Source organism: Coregonus clupeaformis, chromosome 31 (assembly GCF_020615455.1).
Source record: "Coregonus clupeaformis isolate EN_2021a chromosome 31, ASM2061545v1, whole genome shotgun sequence".
Taxonomy (NCBI): Eukaryota; Metazoa; Chordata; class Actinopteri; order Salmoniformes; family Salmonidae; genus Coregonus; species Coregonus clupeaformis.
In genome coordinates this window covers 44979178-44996835 of record NC_059222.1, presented here as the reverse complement: position 1 = coordinate 44996835, position 17658 = coordinate 44979178, and the positions used below count along the sequence as shown (strand labels likewise).

Genomic DNA, 17658 nt, shown 5'->3' with positions numbered 1-17658 from the left:
GTTAGTGGACTAGGCTTGGGCGGCATCCAGATTGTCATACATTCATACCGACCTTGTGCCATACCGGGATACTCTGTAATACTGGCACTGAACACAAGTGGCGCTATTTTCAAACCCCATTGAGCTTCATAATCCCCATAGAAAATGCTAACGAGCCCACTGCGAATCTTTATACAGTCTGACCTAAACTATTTGGAGGACAGACATCCCAGCTCATAAAGATATACAAGTAACTCAAAAATGCTACTCACAGTTTGCTGCACGCACAAAACTAATATTAGATAGCAAGGCTCTCGATCCAGGAGGGGATTCTCTGCTGTTACTAAGTGAATGCTTGATTTTGGAGTAAGCTAACCACTTAGCTAGATCGCTAACTAGCTACTAAATTAGCAAACAAAATGCACAACTGCAGAGCATTAAGTTAATTTAATAGTTACAAGATATCTAGCTGGCAAACATTTAGTTGTGAATTCCATCCTGTAATTGGATCACCTGGCGCATGCTGCTCAACAGTGAGTGACTCACAAGGCTCTGGTCTCTCCTCGTTGTGTGCTTGTAAACAAACACCATGTGACTGGGGACTACCGGGAAGCTTCATAATAACACCATGTGACGGGACTACCGGGAAGCTTCATAATAACACCATGTGACTGGGGACTACCGGGAAGCTTCATAATAACACCATGTGACTGGGGACTACCGGGAAGCTTCATAATAACACCATGTGACTGGGGACTACCGGGAAGCTTCATAATAACACCATGTGACTGGGGACTACCGGGAAGCTTCATAATAACACCATGTGACTGGGGACTACCGGGAAGCTTCATAATGAACAATTATGTGACGGGTGAAATGAAAAACGGTATTGCACAAGTTGACTGAAGGGATTTACTTTAAAAGTTGCTACAAATATTCAAATTTATAAAATAACTTTCAAGAAATAGTTTCAACGGTATTGACTGTATTGAAAAACCATCCCGTGGCTATTTCCAAATACCCCGGTATACGGTGTGTGTGTGTGTGTGTGTGTTTTATATATATATATATATATATATATATATATATATATATATATATATTTTTTATACTATACTGCCCAAGTCTAACATACGCCAGTTTGAGTGACTTATAAAAATGGACGCCAACTCTCAAATAATATACTAGAAGCTATGAAAAATGAGAACAGCTACTGTGTGTGAGTCTGTGAGTGTGTGTGTGTGTGAGTGTCTGTGTGTGAGTGTGCGTGTATCTGTGTGTGAGTGTGTCTGTGTGTGTGTGTGAGTGTGTCTGTGTGTGTGTGTCTGTGTGTCTGTGAGTGTGTGTGTGTATCTGTGTGTGTGTGTGTGTGTGTCTGTGTGTGAGTGTGTGCGTGTCTGTGTGTGAGTGTGTGTGTGTGTCTGTGTGTGAGTGTGTGTGTGTGTGTGTGAGTGTGTGTGTATCTGAGTGTGTGTGTGTGTGTGTGTGTGTGTGTGTGCGCACGGCTCTAGACTAACTTTTCCCACTGCCAACAACTTTTTCAGTTGGTGACATCAGCACTTGATTTGGTCGAACCATTTTATTTTATAATGACCTGGCCTGTGTCCCATAATGCACCTGCATTCCATACAGAACCAGGCTGATAATGACTAGCCATGACCTGTGTCCCATAATGCACCTGCATTCCATACAGAACCAGGCTGATAATGACTAGCCATAGCCTGTGTCCCATAATGCACCTGCATTCCATACAGAACCAGGCTGATAATGACTAGCCATGGCCTGTGTCCCATAATGCACCTGCATTCCATACAGAACCAGGCGGATAATGACTAGCCATGACCTGTGTCCCATAATGCACCTGCATTCCATACAGAACCAGGCTGATAATGACTAGCCATAGCCTGTGTCCCATAATGCACCTGCATTCCATACAGAACCAGGCTGATAATGACTAGCCATAGCCTGTGTCCCATAATGCACCTGCATTCCATACAGAACCAGGCGGATAATGACTAGCCATGACCTGTGTCCCATAATGCACCTGCATTCCATACAGAACCAGGCTGATAATGACTAGCCATAGCCTGTGTCCCATAATGCACCTGCATTCCATACAGAACCAGGCTGATAATGACTAGCCATAGCCTGTGTCCCATAATGCACCTGCATTCCATACAGAACCAGGCGGATAATGACTAGCCATGACCTGTGTCCCATAATGCACCTGCATTCCATACAGAACCAGGCTGATAATGACTAGCCATAGCCTGTGTCCCATAATGCACCTGCATTCCATACAGAACCAGGCTGATAATGACTAGCCATCTTTTAAATGAACATGCAACACAATATTAGGAAGGTCCTTAATGTTTTGTACACTCAGTGTATGTCTGCTGCAGAGACACGAGAGCATGAGGAAAAATAGTTTTGATCAGTCAGGGAAAAAAAAGTGCTGAAAACATTTTGGCTCACTGTTAAGATAATTTCTATCTCTAATTCAACCTAAGCTTGAATCATTACCAGAGGTTGTAAGGCTCTGGTTTTAATCATAAATGATTCAAGGTCCACAACCAACAAGGATTATCTGTATCTTTATTCATGGCGAGCTCTGCCGCCAAAAGCCATACACTCCTGTTTTATACCTCTTCACACAAAGGCACCCTGCTCCGCCCACCTCTAGGAGGCCCCCTGTAACCCGTTTTCTCAGTCCCCTTCACCCTGGAATGTTTAGTCCCGCCCCCCTCTGTTAGTAGGTTGACAATACATTATAATTCTAACACAGTTCACACATTTATACTGTATTTGGGGTGAAATCCTTTAGTCATTATTCTTAAAATACAAATGAATCTAACACTCACTATTTTAAAAAATAAGATGGAGAACTAGCTATAGGATGAAAAATCCAGGAGTTTTGGCGCAGGTACATCTGACTAGCGCTAGCAGACGCTACAGTAGCAACAAACAAAAAAGATGTCTGTCTGTGTCTTGGTAAGAATCTAGATAGAGAACAATAGAATATAATCTAAAAAATAAAATTGAATCTAGGTCCTTCATGTAAATGACTATTGATTGATGTCCATTTTGACATTACACATTTAAGGCTGCTATCGTGAGGAGTGTGGGTTTGATGATGACAGATGAGGAGGTAAGATGGATGGATGGATGGATGGATATACAGTACCAGTAAAAAGTTTGGACACACCTACTCATTCCAGGGTATTTCTTTATTTTTACTATTTTCTACATTGTAGAATAATAGTGAAGACATCAAAACTATGAAATAACACATATGGAATCATGTAGTAACCAAAAAAGTGTTAAACAAATCGAAGTATATTTTATATTTGAGATTCTTCAAAGTAACCACCATTTGCCTTGATGACAGCTTTGCACACTCTTGGCATTCTCTCATGTAGAAAATAGTCAAAATAAAGAAAAACCATTGAATGAGTTAGGTGTCCAAAGTTTTGACTGGTACTGTAGATGGATATTAGGGCTGACCCCATTTTGTTGACTGGTTGTTTGTTTGGTTGATAAGCTGTTGGTCGCCTGAGATTTCTTTAGTCGAGGAGTGTCCAAAAAATTATATAATGTTGTACAAGACACCTGTCTGATTGGCGCCTGTCTGAGTGGACTGATCCCTTGGGGAGACCGTGGGCATGGCACAGTCCATCACTGTAAGACATGATACTGACATTGTGTATGGTTATATTATGTAAGAACAATGGTGCAACACAAATAAAAAATGATATTATTTTATATCAAATGAGCTTTCTCCCGCGTTGGATAGTGGTTGCTGTCCGCGGTTCTGAAACGCATCAATGCGCTGTTGAATTGGCGCCCTTTTCCTAGACCATGTTGCTATGGGCATAATAGCAAAGTGAACCAGTATATTGGTGTTGAGGACAATGCGGCGGAGGCAGCAGGAAAGTTAGGGGACGAGAAAACACCCCTTGCCTTAATTGTCTAAGGAAAGGGAGGAGAGAGGAAACCCCAACTTAATTAGGTCTATGATCAATAGCCTAAACGTTTTTTTTGTAGTTTTTTTGTAAAAAATGTTGTTTTGTTATTTTTTTGGGGGGGTAGATCAGCTTTAATATTGTAGATAGATTGTAACTTCCATCAATGTAATTGTCTGCATCACTTCCAATCCCCCATATGTTTTTTTTTTTCGCATGTGTGTATATACACTGCTCAAAAAAATAAAGGGAACACTTAAAAAACACAATGTAACTCAAAGTCAATCACACTTCTGTGAAATCAAACTGTCCACTTAGGAAGCAACACTGATTGACAATACATTTCACATGCTGTTGTGCAAATGGAATAGACAACAGGTGGAAATTATAGGCAATTAGCAAGACACCCCCAATAAAGGACTGATTTTGCAGGTGGTGACCACAGACCACTTCTCAGTTCCTATGCTTCCTGGCTGATGTTTTGGTCACTTTTGAATGCTGGCGGTGCTTTCACTCTAGTGGTAGCATGAGACGGAGTCTACAACCCACACAAGTGGCTCAGGTAGTGCAGCTCATCCAGGATGGCACATCAATGCGAGCTGTGGCAAGAAGGTTTGCTGTGTCTGTCAGCGTAGTGTCCAGAGCATGGAGGCGCTACCAGGAGACAGGTCAGTACATCAGGAGACGTGGAGGAGGCCGTAGGAGGGCAACAACCCAGCAGCAGGACTGCTACCTCCGCCTTTGTGCAAGGAGGAGCAGGAGGAGCACTGCCAGAGCCCTGCAAAATGACCTCCAGCAGGCCACAAATGTGCATGTGTCTGCTCAAACGGTCAGAAACAGACTCCATGAGGGTGGTATGAGGGCCCGACGTCCACAGGTGGGGGTTGTGCTTACAGCCCAACACCGTGCAGGACATTTGGCATTTGCCAGAGAACACCAAGATTGGCAAATTCGCCACTGGCGCCCTGTGCTCTTCACAGATGAAAGCAGGTTCACACTGAGCACATGTGACAGACGTGACAGAGTCTGGAGACGCCGTGGAGAACGTTCTGCTGCCTGCAACATCCTCCAGCATGACCGGTTTGGCGGTGGGTCAGTCATGGTGTGGGGTGGCATATCTTTGGGGGGCCTCACAGCTCTCCATGTGCTCGCCAGAGGTAGCCTGACTGCCATTATGTACCGAGATGAGATCCTCAGACCCCTTGTGAGACCATATGCTGGTGTGGTTGGCCCTGGGTTCCTCCTAATGCAAGACAATGCTAGACCTCATGTGGCTGGAGTGTGTCAGCAGTTCCTGCAAGAGGAAGGCATTGATGCTATGGACTGGCCCGCCCGTTCCCCAGACCAGAATCCAATTGAGCACATCTGGGACATCATGTCTCGCTCCATCCACCAACGCCACGTTGCACCACAGACTGTCCAGGAGTTGGCGGATGCTTTAGTCCAGGTCTGGGAGGAGATCCCTCAGGAGACCATCCGCCACCTCATCAGGAGCATGCCCAGGCGTTGTAGGGAGGTCATACAGGCACGTGGAGGCCACACACACTACTGAGCCTCATTTTGACTTGTTTTAAGGACAATACATCAAAGTTGGATCAGCCTGTAGTGAGGTTTTCCACTTTAATTTTGAGGGTGACTCCAAATCCAGACCTCCATGGGTTGATACATTTGATTTCCATTTATAATTTGTGTGATTTTGTTGTCAGCACATTCAACTATGTAAAGAAAAAAGTATTTAATAAGATTATTTCATTCATTCAGATCTAGGATGTGTTTATTTTAGTGTTCCCTTTATTTTTTTTGAGCTGTGTGTGTGTGTGTGTGTGTGTGTGTGTGTGTGTGTGTGTGTGTGTGTATATATACATATACACACACACACACATACAAACTATAGTTTTGGCAAGTTGGTTAGGACATCTACTTTGTGCATGACACAAGTAATTTTTCCAACAATTATTTACATACAGATTATTTCACTTATAATTCACTGTATCACAATTCCAGCGGGTCAGAAGTTTACATACACTAAGTTGACTGTGCCTTTTAAACAGCTTGGAAGATTCCTGAAAATGACGTCATGGCTTTAGAAGCTTCTGATAGGCTAATTGACATAATTTGAGTCAATTGGATGTGTACCTGTGGATGTATTTCAAGGCCTACCTTCAAACTGAGTGCCTCTTTGCTTGACATCATGGGAAAATCAAAAGAAATCAGCCAAGACCTCAGAAAAATAATTGTAGACCTCCACAAGCCTGGTTCATCCTTGGGAGCAATTTCCAAACACCTGAAGGTACCACGTTCATCTGTACAAACAATAGTACGCAAGTATAAACACCATGGGACCACGCAGCCATCATTCCGCTCAGGAAGGAGATGCGTTCTGTCTCCTAGAGATGAACGTACCTTTAGTGCGAAAAGTGCAAATTAATCCCAGAACAACAGCAAAGGACCTTGTGAAGATGCTGGAGGAAACAGGTACAAAAGTATCTATATCCACAGTAAAACGAGTCCTATATCGACATAACCTGAAAGGCCGCTCAGAAAGGAAGAAGCCACTGCTCCAAAACCGCCATAAAAAAGCCAGACTACGGTTTTCAACTGCACATGGGGACAAAGATCGTACTTTTTAGAGAAATGTCCTCTGGTCTGATGAAACAAAAATAGAACTGTTTGGCCATAATGACCATCGTTATGTTTGGAGGAAAAAGGGGGTTGCTTGCAAGCCGAAGAACACCATCCCAACCGTGAAGCACAGGGGTGGCAGCATCATGCTGTGGGGGTGCTTTGCTGCAGGAGGAACTGGTGCACTTCACAAAATAGATGGCATCATGAGGAAGGAAAATTATGTGGATATATTGAAGCAATATCTCAAGACATCAGTCAGGAAGTTAAAGCTTGGTCGTAAATGGGTCTTCCAAATGGACAATGACCCCAAGCATACTTCCAAAGTTGTGGCAAAATGGCTTAAGGACAACAAAGTCAAGGTATTGGAGTGGCCATCACAAAGCCCTGACCTCAATCCTATAGAACATTTGTGGGCAGAACTGAAAAGGCGTGTGCGAGCAAGGAGGCCTACAAACCTGACAGTTACACCAGCTCTGTCAGGAGGAATGGGCCAAAATTCACTCAACTTATTGTGGGAAGCTTGTGGAAGGCTACCCGAAACGTTTGACCCAAGTTCAACAATTTAAAGGCAATGCTACCAAATACTAATTGAGTGTATGTAAACTTCTGACCCACTGGGAATGTGATGAAAGAAATAAAAGCTGAAATAAATCATTCTCTCTACTATTATTCTGACATTTCACATTCTTAAAATAAAGTGGTGATCCTAACTGACGTAAAATGGGGAATTCTTACTGGGATTAAATGTCAGGAATTGTGAAAAACAGAGTTTAAATGTATTTGGCTAATGTGTATGTAAACTTCCGACTTCAGCTGTAGATTGATGAGGATGATTATTTTTTAAATCCATTTTAGATTAAAGCTGTAACGTAAAAAAAATGTCAAATCAAATTTTATTGGCCACATGTGCCGAATACAACAGGTGCAGACATTACAGTGAAATGCTTACTTACAGCCCTTAACCAACAGTGCATTTATTTTTTACAAAAAAGTACAAATTAAACAACAACAAAAAAAGTGTTGAGGGAAAAAAGAGCAGAAGTAAAATAAAACAACAGTAGGGAGGCTATATATATATACAGTGGGGTACCGGTGCAGAGTCAATGTGCGGGTCACCGGCTAGTTGAGGTAGTTGAAGTAATATGTACATGTGGGTAGAGTTAAAGTCACTATGCAAAAATAATTAACAGAGTAGCAGCAGCGTAAAAGGATGGGGTGGGGGGGCAGTGCAAATAGTCCGGGTAGCCATGATTAGCTGTTCAGGAGTCTTATGGCTTGGGGGTAGAAGCTGATGAGAAGTTTTCTGGACCTAGACTTGGCACTCCGGTACCGCTTGCCGTGCGGTAGCAGAGAGAACAGTCTATGACTAGGGTGGCTGGAGTCTTTGACAATTTTGAGGGCTTTCCTCTGACACCTGGTATAGAGGTCCTGGATGGCAGGAAGCTTGGCCCCAGTGATGTACTGGGCCGTACGCACTACCCTCTGTAGTGCCTTGCGGTCGGAGGCCAAGCAGTTGCCATACCAGGCGGTGATGCAACCAGTCAGGATGCTCTCGATGGTGCAGCTGTATAATTTTTTGAGGATCTGAGGACCCATGCCAAATCTTTTCAGTCTCCTGAGGGGGAATAGGCTTTGTCGTGCCCTCTTCACAACTGTCTTGGTGTGTTTGGACCATGATAGTTTGTTGGTGATGTGGACACCAAGGAACTTGAAGCTCTCAACCTGTTCCACTACAGCCCCGTCGATGAGAATGGGGGCGTGCTCAGTCCTCTTTTTTTTCCTGTAGTCCACAATCATCTCCAGGAAAATTTTTAGATTAAGGCTGTAACGTAAAACATTTTGGTCATAAAGAAGTGTCTTATTTCCCCACTTGGCTTTTAGACTATTGAAACCTTCATACCGCTACATACCACACTAGACTCTCTCTCCCTATCTAGCTGGTTCCTCTCCTCTAGTCTCTCTCTCCCTAGCTAGCTGGTTCCTCTCTTCCACTAGTCTCTCTCTCCCTAGCTAGCTGGTTCCTTTCTTCCACTAGTCTCTCTCTCCCTATCTAGCTGGTTCCTCTCTTCCACTAGTCTCTCTCTCCCTAGCTAGCTGGTTCCTCTCTTCCACTAGTCTCTCTCTCCCTAGCTAGCTGGTTCCTCTCTTCCACTAGTCTCTCTCTCCCTAGCTAGCTGGTTCCTCTCTTCCACTAGTCTCTCTCTCTCCCTAGCTAGCTGGTTCCTCTCTTCCACTAGTCTCTCTCTCTCCCTAGCTAGCTGGTTCCTCTCTTCCACTAGTCTCTCTCTCCCTAGCTAGCTGGTTCCTCTCTTCCACTAGTCTCTCTCTCCCTAGCTAGCTGGTTCCTCTCCTCTAGTCTCTCTCTCCCTAGCTAGCTGGTTCCTCTCTTCCACTAGTCTCTCTCTCCCTAGCTAGCTGGTTCCTCTCTTCCACTAGTCTCTCTCTCCCTAGCTAGTTGGTTCCTCTCTTCCACGAGTCTCTCTCTCCCTAGCTAGCTGGTTCCTCTCTTCCACTAGTCTCTCTCTCCCTAGCTAGCTGGTTCCTCTCTTCCACTAGTCTCTCTCTCCCTAGCTAGCTGGTTCCTCTCTTCCACTAGTCTAGCTGAGTATGACAGCTAGGCTTTCCCATGGCACATTGACGTGATGCCCCCTCCCTCTGGGGACAAGTGGGTGTGATGCCAACCTGTCCCGATGCATCAAGCTTCATCCAAGCCCCTTCCTTCCAAACTGATGATCTGTTGTACTCCTGAACGCCCTATATAATGACAGGCCTATTTAAAGTCTGGAAATGGTGTCTGACAGTACAAGTGTTCTCTCTCCTTCTTCCCCCCTCTCTCTCTTGTCCCTTTCTCTCCCCTTTCTCTCCCCTGTCCCTCTCCCCTGTCTCTCTCTCTCCCCTGTCCCTCTCCCCTGTCTCTCTCTCCCCTGTCTCTCTCTCTCTCTCTCTCTCCCTCTCTCTCCCCTGTCTCTCTCTCTCCCCTGTCTCTCTCTCTCTCTCCCCCCTGTCTCTCTCTCTCTCTCCCCTGTCTCTCTCTCTCTCTCCCCTGTCTCTCTCTGCCCTGTCTCTCTCTCTCTCTCTCTCTCTCTCTCTCTCTCTCTCTCTCTCTCTCTCCCACTCTCTCTCTCTCCCATCTCTCTCTCTCCCATCTCTCTCTCTCCCATCTCTCTCTCTCTCTCTGTCCCCTTTCTCCACCTCTCTCTCCTGTCTGGCCCTCCCCCTCTCTCTCCTGTCTGTCCCTCCCCCTCCCCAGGTGATGGAGTATGAGAATAGGATAAGAGCCTACTCCACTCCGGACAAGATCTTCCGTTACTTCGCCACGCTAAAGGTCATCAGTGAGCAGGGAGATGCAGAGGTCTACATGACTCCACACGACTTTGTCCGCTCCATCAGCCCAAATGAGAAACAGCCAGAGAGTGAGTCTAAAGTTTAATCTCTCTGTATCTCTCTCTCTGCCTCCATCTCTCTCTCTCTCTCTCTCTCCCTTCATCTCTCTCTCTGCCTCCATCTCTCTCTCTCTGCCTCATCTCTCTCTCTGCCTCATCTCTCTCTGCCTCCATCTCTCTCTCTGCCTCCATCTCTCTCTCTGCCTCCATCTCTCTCTCTGCCTCCATCTCTCTCTCTCTCTCTCTCTCTCTCTCTCTCTCTCTCTCTCTCTCTCTGCCTCCATCTCTCTCTCTCTCTCTCTCTCTGCCTCCATCTCTCTCTCTCTCTCTCTCTGCCTCCATCTCTCTCTCTGCCTCCATCTCTCTCTCTGCCTCCATCTCTCTCTCTCTCTCTGCCTCCATCTCTCTCTGCTTCCATCTCGCTCTCTCTCTGCCTCCATCTCTCTCTGCCTCCATCTCTCTCTGCCTCCATCTCTCTCTCTCTGCCTCCATCTCTCTCTATCTCTCTCTCTCTCTGCCTCCATCTCTCTGCCTCCATCTCTCTCTCTCTCTGCCTCCATCTCTCTCTCTCTCTCTCGCTCTCTCTCCCTTCATCTCTCTCTCTGCCTCCATCTCTCTCTCTCTCTCTCTCTCTCTGCCTCCATCTCTCTCTGCCTCCATCTCTCTCTCTCTCTCTCTGCCTCTCTCTGCCTCCATCTCTCTGCCTCCATCTCTCTCTCTCTCTCTCTGCCTCCATCTCTCTCTCTCTCTCTGCCTCCATCTCTCTCTCTCTCTCTGCCTCCATCTCTCTCTCTCTCTCTGCCTCCATCTCTCTCTCTCTGCCTCCATCTCTCTCTCTGCCTCCATCGCTCTCTCTCTCTCTGCCTCCATCGCTCTCTCTCTCTCTCTGCCTCCATCGCTCTCTCTCTCTCTGCCTCCATCGCTCTCTCTCTCTCTGCTTTCATCTCTCTCTCTCTGCCTTCATCTCTCTCTCTCTGCCTTCATCTCTCTCTCTCTCTCTCTCTCTCGCCTCCATCTCTCTCTCTCTGCCTCCATCTCTCTCTCTCTGCCTCCATCTCTCTCTCTGCCTCCATCTCTCTCTCTGCCTCCATCTCTCTCTGCCTCCATCTCTCTCTCTCTGCCTCCATCTCTCTCTATCTCTCTCTCTCTCTGCCTCCATCTCTCTCTCTCTCTGCCTCCATCTCTCTCTCCCTTCATCTCTCTCTCTGCCTCCATCTCTCTCTCTCTCTCTCGCCTCCATCTCTCTCTGCCTCCATCTCTCTCTCTCTCTCTCTCTGCCTCCATCTCTCTGCCTCCATCTCTCTCTCTCTCTCTCTGCCTCCATCTCTCTGCCTCCATCTCTCTCTGCCTCCATCTCTCTCTCTCTCTCTGCCTCCATCTCTCTCTCTCTCTCTCTGCCTCCATTGCTCTCTCTCTCTCTGCCTCCATCGCTCTCTCTCTCTCTGCCTCCATCGCTCTCTCTCTCTCTGCCTCCATCGCTCTCTCTCTCTCTGCCTCCATCGCTCTCTCTCTCTCTGCCTCCATCGCTCTCTCTCTCTCTGCCTCCATCGCTCTCTCTCTCTCTGCCTCCATCGCTCTCTCTCTCTGCCTCCATCGCTCTCTCTCTCTCTGCCTCCATTGCTCTCTCTCTCTCTGCCTTCATCTCCTCTCTCTGCCTTCATCTCTCTCGCTCTCTCTCTCTCTCTGCCTCCATCTCTCTCTCTCTGCCTCATCTCTCTCTCTCTGCCTCCATCTCTCTCTCTCTGCCTCCATCTCTCTCTCTCTCTCTGCCTCCATCTCTCTCTCTCTCTCTGCCTCCATCTCTCTGCCTCATCTCTCTCTCTGCCTCCATCTCTCTCTCTCTCCCTCCATCTCTCTCTCTCTCCCTCCATCTCTCTCTCTCTCCCTCCATCTCTCGCTCTCTGCCTCCATCTCTCGCTCTCTGCCTCCTCTCTCTCTCTGCCTCCATCTTTCTCTCTCTCTGCCTCCATCTCTCTCTCTCTCTGCCTCCATCTCTCTCTCTCTGCCTCCATCTCTCTCTCTCGCTCTCCATCTCTGCCTCCATCTCTCTCTTTCTCTCTCCATCTCTGCCTCCATCCCTCTCTCTCTCTGCCTCCATCTCCTCTCTCTCTCTCTCTCTCTCTCTGCCGCCATCTCTCTCTCTCTCTCTCTCTCTCTCTCTCTCCTTCATCCCTCTCTCTGCCTCCATCTCTCTCTCTCTCCCTTCATCTCTCTCTCTATCTCTCTCTCTCTCTCTCTCTCTCTCCCTTCATCAGTCCATCCCTTCTTCCTCATTTTGGTTTTAAAGTAATAATGCTGAGAAGCTTTTGCCAAAGCAAATGGAATAGACAATAAACAAGGGAAACATTTAGTAAAGATGTTACATTGTGCAAGTAGTTGAATCATGAAAGTATGAAAGGGAAAATAAGTCAACAGATAAATTATATATATATATATATAAAAAATGGGTTGTATTTACAATGTTGTTTGTGCTCCACTGGTTGCCCTTTTCTCATGGCAACGGGCCACAAATCTTGCTGCTGTGAATGCACACTACGGTATTTCGCCTAACAGATATGGGAGTTTATCAATGTTTTGATTTGTTTTCGAATTCTTTGTGAGTCTGTGTAATCTGAGGGAAATATGTGTCTCTGAAGTATTCACCCCCCTTTGTCATTTTTCTTATTTTGTTGCCTTACAACCTGGAATTAAAATGGATTTTTTGGGGGTTTGTATCATTTGATTTACACAACATGCCTACTGCTTTGAAGATGCAAAATAATTTTTTTGTGAAACAAACAAGAAATAAGACAAAAAAACTGAACTTGAGCGTGCATAACTATTCACCCCCACAAAGTCAATACTTTGTAGAGCCACCTTTTGCAGCAATTACAGCTGCAAGTCTCTTGGGGTATGTGTCTATAAGCTTGGCACATCTAGCCACTGGGATTTTTGCCCATTCTTCAAGGCAAAACTGCTCCAGCTCCTTCAAGTTGGATGGGTTCCGCTGGTGTACAGCAATCTTTAAGTCATTGTCCTGCTGGAAGGTGAACCTCCGTCCCAGTCTCAAATCTCTGGAAGACTGAAACAGGTTTCCATCAAGAATTTACCTGTATTTAGCACCATCCATCATTCCTTCAATTCTGACCAGTTTCCCAGTCCCTGCCGATGGAAAAACATCCCCATGGTGTTCTCGGGGTGATGAGAGGTGTTGGGTTTGTGCCAGACATAGCGTTTTCCTTGATGGCCAAAAAGCTCAATTGTTGTCTCATCTGACCAGAATACCTTCTTCCATATGTTTGGGGAGTCTCCCACATGGCTTTTGACGAACACCAAACGTGTTTGCTTCTTTTTTTCTTTAAGCAATGGCTTTTTTCTGGCCACTCTTCCTTAAAGTCCGGCTTTGTGGATTGTAAGGCTTAAAGTGGTCCTATGGACAGATACTCCAATCTCCGCTGTGGAGCTTTGCAGCTACTTCAGGGATATCTTTGGTCTCTTTTAGCCTCTCTGATTAATGCCCTCCTTGCCTGGTCCGTGAGTTTGTGGGCGGCCCTCTCTTGGCAGGTTTGTTGTGGTGCCATATTCATAAAAAATTTTAATAATGGATTTAATGGTGCTCCGTGGGATGTTCAAAGTTTCAGATATTTTTTTATAACCCAACCCTGATCTGTACTTCTCTACAACTTTGTCCCTGACCTTTTTGGAGAGCTCCTTGGTCTTCATGGTGCCGCTTGCTTGGTGGTGCCCCTTGCTTAGTGGTGTCCCTTGCTTAGTGGTGTTGCAGACTCTGGGGCCTTTCAGAACAGGTGTAAATATACTGAGATCATGTGACAGATCATGTGACACTTAGATTGCACACAGGTGGACTTTATTGAACTAATTATGTGACTTCTGAAGGTCATTGGTTGCACCAGATCTTATTTAGGGGCTTCATAGCAAAGGGGGTGAATACATATGCACGCACCACTTTTCTGTTATTAATTTTTTATAATTTTTTGAAACAAGTTATTTTTTTTATTTATTTTTTACTGTCACGCAGAACGGTAGGAAATAATAATTTCTTTGTCAGTGGGCAAACGTACAAAATCAGCAGGGGATCAAATACTTTTTTCCCTCACTGTAGCTTGTTGCCTGTACTTGAATGGTGAATGGGAGGTGAGCTTCAATGACCAGTTTAGAAATAAAAATAGCAGCTATTTTTAGTCGTGCACCAAAACGGTTTTTAACACGCGATTTGCATTTAAAATTGTTACGCAATGAATAGGCACAGCATACACCGTAGCATACATACAAAACCACGCTCACATTACATCTGTCTAGATTTGTGTACAGCTCTTTTGAAGGCGGACATGCTAGCTAGCTAGCTAGCTAGCTGTCGTGTGGATAAGTCCAGCTTGTTCATGAGCAGTGGTCCAAAGAACTTCAGATTTAGGGTGTTTCTCAAAATGCATAATAGCGTGCTCCGAGCACGCATATTGGAGCATGGGAAAGTCCAAATCAAAGTATGCGAAATGGAGCACTGAGGGCACTTCTCGAATGCGTACTCTGTTTTGTAAGAGCGTCTGCTAAACGACGTAAATGTAAAATGTAAATGTACATATTTTGAAGCATGCATCGATACAAGCTTCAATGGAAAGTATGCACAGAAATGACGCAACCACGTACAAAATTACGCACAATTTATTGAATTAAATGGTAGCCATTATTTGAGCTGAAGCGAGAAAAAATACACTCTGACTTGAGAATGAAATGTTGCCTTTTCACACCTCACATGTTGCCTGACTACAATATTGTATATTATTGTATATTGTATATTATATTGTATATTGTGTTAATAAATACATGCCGTTTTTAATTTTGACATGTTTACCTGCCTACGATATCCACTGTGTGTAGATTGCAACCCCATAGTAAGTCAATAGGGCTAACTGGCTAGCTACTACCGTTAGCGAGCCAGATGGCCACAAATAATTGTTAGCTAGCTAGCTAGCTACCCACGAAGAATTGAAATCTACCTTGCATAACATTTGTTTTAGGTCATTTTTTTCCCTGTTAAACTATCTAGTTAGCTACATTATTACAATTCACATATAGCTAGCTGATAGTCGTGAAGTAAAACGTTCGCTTTGTGTATATCTTGTTTTGTCTCTATTGTTGCCGTCGTCCCGGCTGGAAGAAGGTTCAGTGAATGGGTAAGTCCATAGTAAGTCAATAGGGTTAACTGGCTAGCTAGCTACCCAGTGAACGGGGAGATGCAGCATGAGGTAATACAGTAGGGGGCGTGAGAGTGCTTCTCAAAACGTAATGTTTTATTAGTTCTCCACACTCTCGTCCTGACAAGAACGTACTCCAAGAGTTTGTCCGCGGAGAACGCACTCGGGGCATGAGAGCGTGGTGCACGGTAGTACGCATATTGAGAAACACCCTTAGCATAGCTGCCCATCCACATCGCTCCAGCCAACTGACGTCTCTTCTCCACCATGAGTCTGGATTAGCCTCCCTCCCCGACGATTTCTAGAATGCGAAGACCATTCTGACCGTTCCGAATGGGTTGGGCCAGAGCCGGCCTACATGATGACGTTATCAAGTTTGACACACTGATTGGTTAGATTTGTTAAAGACGATCCAATCGCCTGATTTTAATTTGTTTTTGTACAACGCCCCTCATTCTGAAGTCACACAAACGACTTCTAGGATGGCAGATTCAGACTGAATGTACGTAGCGGTCAATAGGGTGAGACGTTACATTCAGGGGTGAGTCGTCGGACAACTGCGGACTGCCTTGGAAGGCCGTGTTTATCACTGATGGTTGAGCCAGCTGGTTCCGTTATAGGCTTTAGCTGCTGCTCCCCACCGGAGGATTGGTGGATACCCTCACCTGAACAGGTCTGCCATGTATTCAGGCAGTTTGTGCTGTGTCACATCACTGCTCACAGCGTCCTTCTCTACTACCCCCCCAGGAAGCCTGTTGATGCTATAAAAAAAACAATGCACAGGAGGCTGACAGTGCCCTTTTTGTAGGGAGTGCCCATTGGTTGGTTTTAGTAGCCTCACGTTGCAGGGGAAATATTCATAAGTAGGCGACGACAAGAGTAAAGCTGACCAGACAAAGAAAATGAAAGTCATGGAGAAAGTTCTTATTAAGATATTAATACTATTTGCTACTTAATGCTACTAGAACTTCATCCTTTCCTTTGTCAGCCAACTTGTTTCAACACTAGAATTACAACTCTGTCAATAAAAACAGTCACTAGAGCGTTGTAATGGATCCTGTCCGTCAGTGGTTACATTCCTCCGTCAATGCCCAGTCGATGATAGCTGTTAAGACCTGTCTTATTACACTGATGTCGGGTGGGAAGCCACTGTGGCACAGTAGTCCAGCTGAGTTGTTATCATGCTGTGGTAGATTGCAAGGAGGATGTCCTTGGAGACAAAGTCCTTTTGCCCTTTTTAGAGCGCCAAGCCCAGACAGAGTTTCCCTGTGACCAGGCTGGCGTGTTCAGTCCAGTGTTGGTCCAACTTCATCCCCAGGTACAGCAGTTTCCCTGTGACCAGGCTGGCTGGTTCAGTCCAGTGTAGGCGTTTAGAGAGATTGACACACCACTTTAAAATCTGCATGTTCTCCAATCCTGTGCAACTCACCGTCAATGTGTGTCCGAAGTGGCACTCCTATTCCTTATATAGAGCACTACGTTATACCAGAGCCCACATGACTAACATTAATCTGAAGACTTATCTCGAATTAACTATCTTTGATTGTTACCCTATTTAAACTAATCATGTAACAATTAACTTATTAGTTTCTGGGGCACCACGAGAGCAGTTCTTTAAAGAGTCACCATCTCCTGAATTAAACTCTAAAAAGGTCTTTACCCATCACATCTATAAACAGGCAACGTATTAATCATAACCTCATATCATATCATCATTACTGAACAGTCCTAACCTCCTTGCATCTGTAAACACCTGAGCCTTACTTATGATTTCAATACTACACAAAATTGGTTTAATTATTTATTTACTAGCTAATTAAATGAGAACACAGCATAAACATCCACAATGCAGCGGTTATTGACTTGACTGGAGAAAACAGGTCCCTAGTGGAATGAATGGTTATTGACTTGACTGGAGAAAACAGGTCCCTAGTGGAATGACAGCAACATGGCTCGCTTGGAAGGCTCTGATTGTCCAAAAAGGTTCCAACAAGTCTTCTACTGTTGTTCTCTTCTTCTTCCTAGTTGTCCGATGACTTGTCGTGAAGTCCTGAACAGAACTACAGAGTTTTTTTTTAAATTGTATATTTTTTTTAGGGGGTAGATCAGCTTTAATATTGCAGATAGATTGTAACTTCCATCTATGTAATTGTCTGCATCACTTCCAATCCCCCATATGTGTTTTTCCTCTCGCATATATATATATATATATATATATATATATATATACACACACATACAGTGAGGGGGGAAAAGTATTTGATCCCCTGCTGATTTTGTACGTTTGCCCACTGACAAAGACATGATCAGTCTATAATTTTAATGGTAGGTTTATTTGAACAGTGAGAGACAGAATAACAACAAAAAAATCCAGAAAAACGCATGTCAAAAATGCTATAAATTGATTTGCATTTTTAATAAGATATATTTGTCAGTGGGCAAACATACAAAATCAGCAGGGGATCAAATACTTTTTTCCCCTCACTGTACATTTTCTTTTAAAAAATATATTTCCCT

The 17658-nt window shown here is 44.8% G+C and overlaps 1 pseudogene; it reads left to right on the top strand.

The window, feature by feature from the left end:
* Nucleotides 1–17658, top strand: part of LOC121547771 — a 73592-nt pseudogene that overhangs the window by 14289 nt on the left and 41645 nt on the right.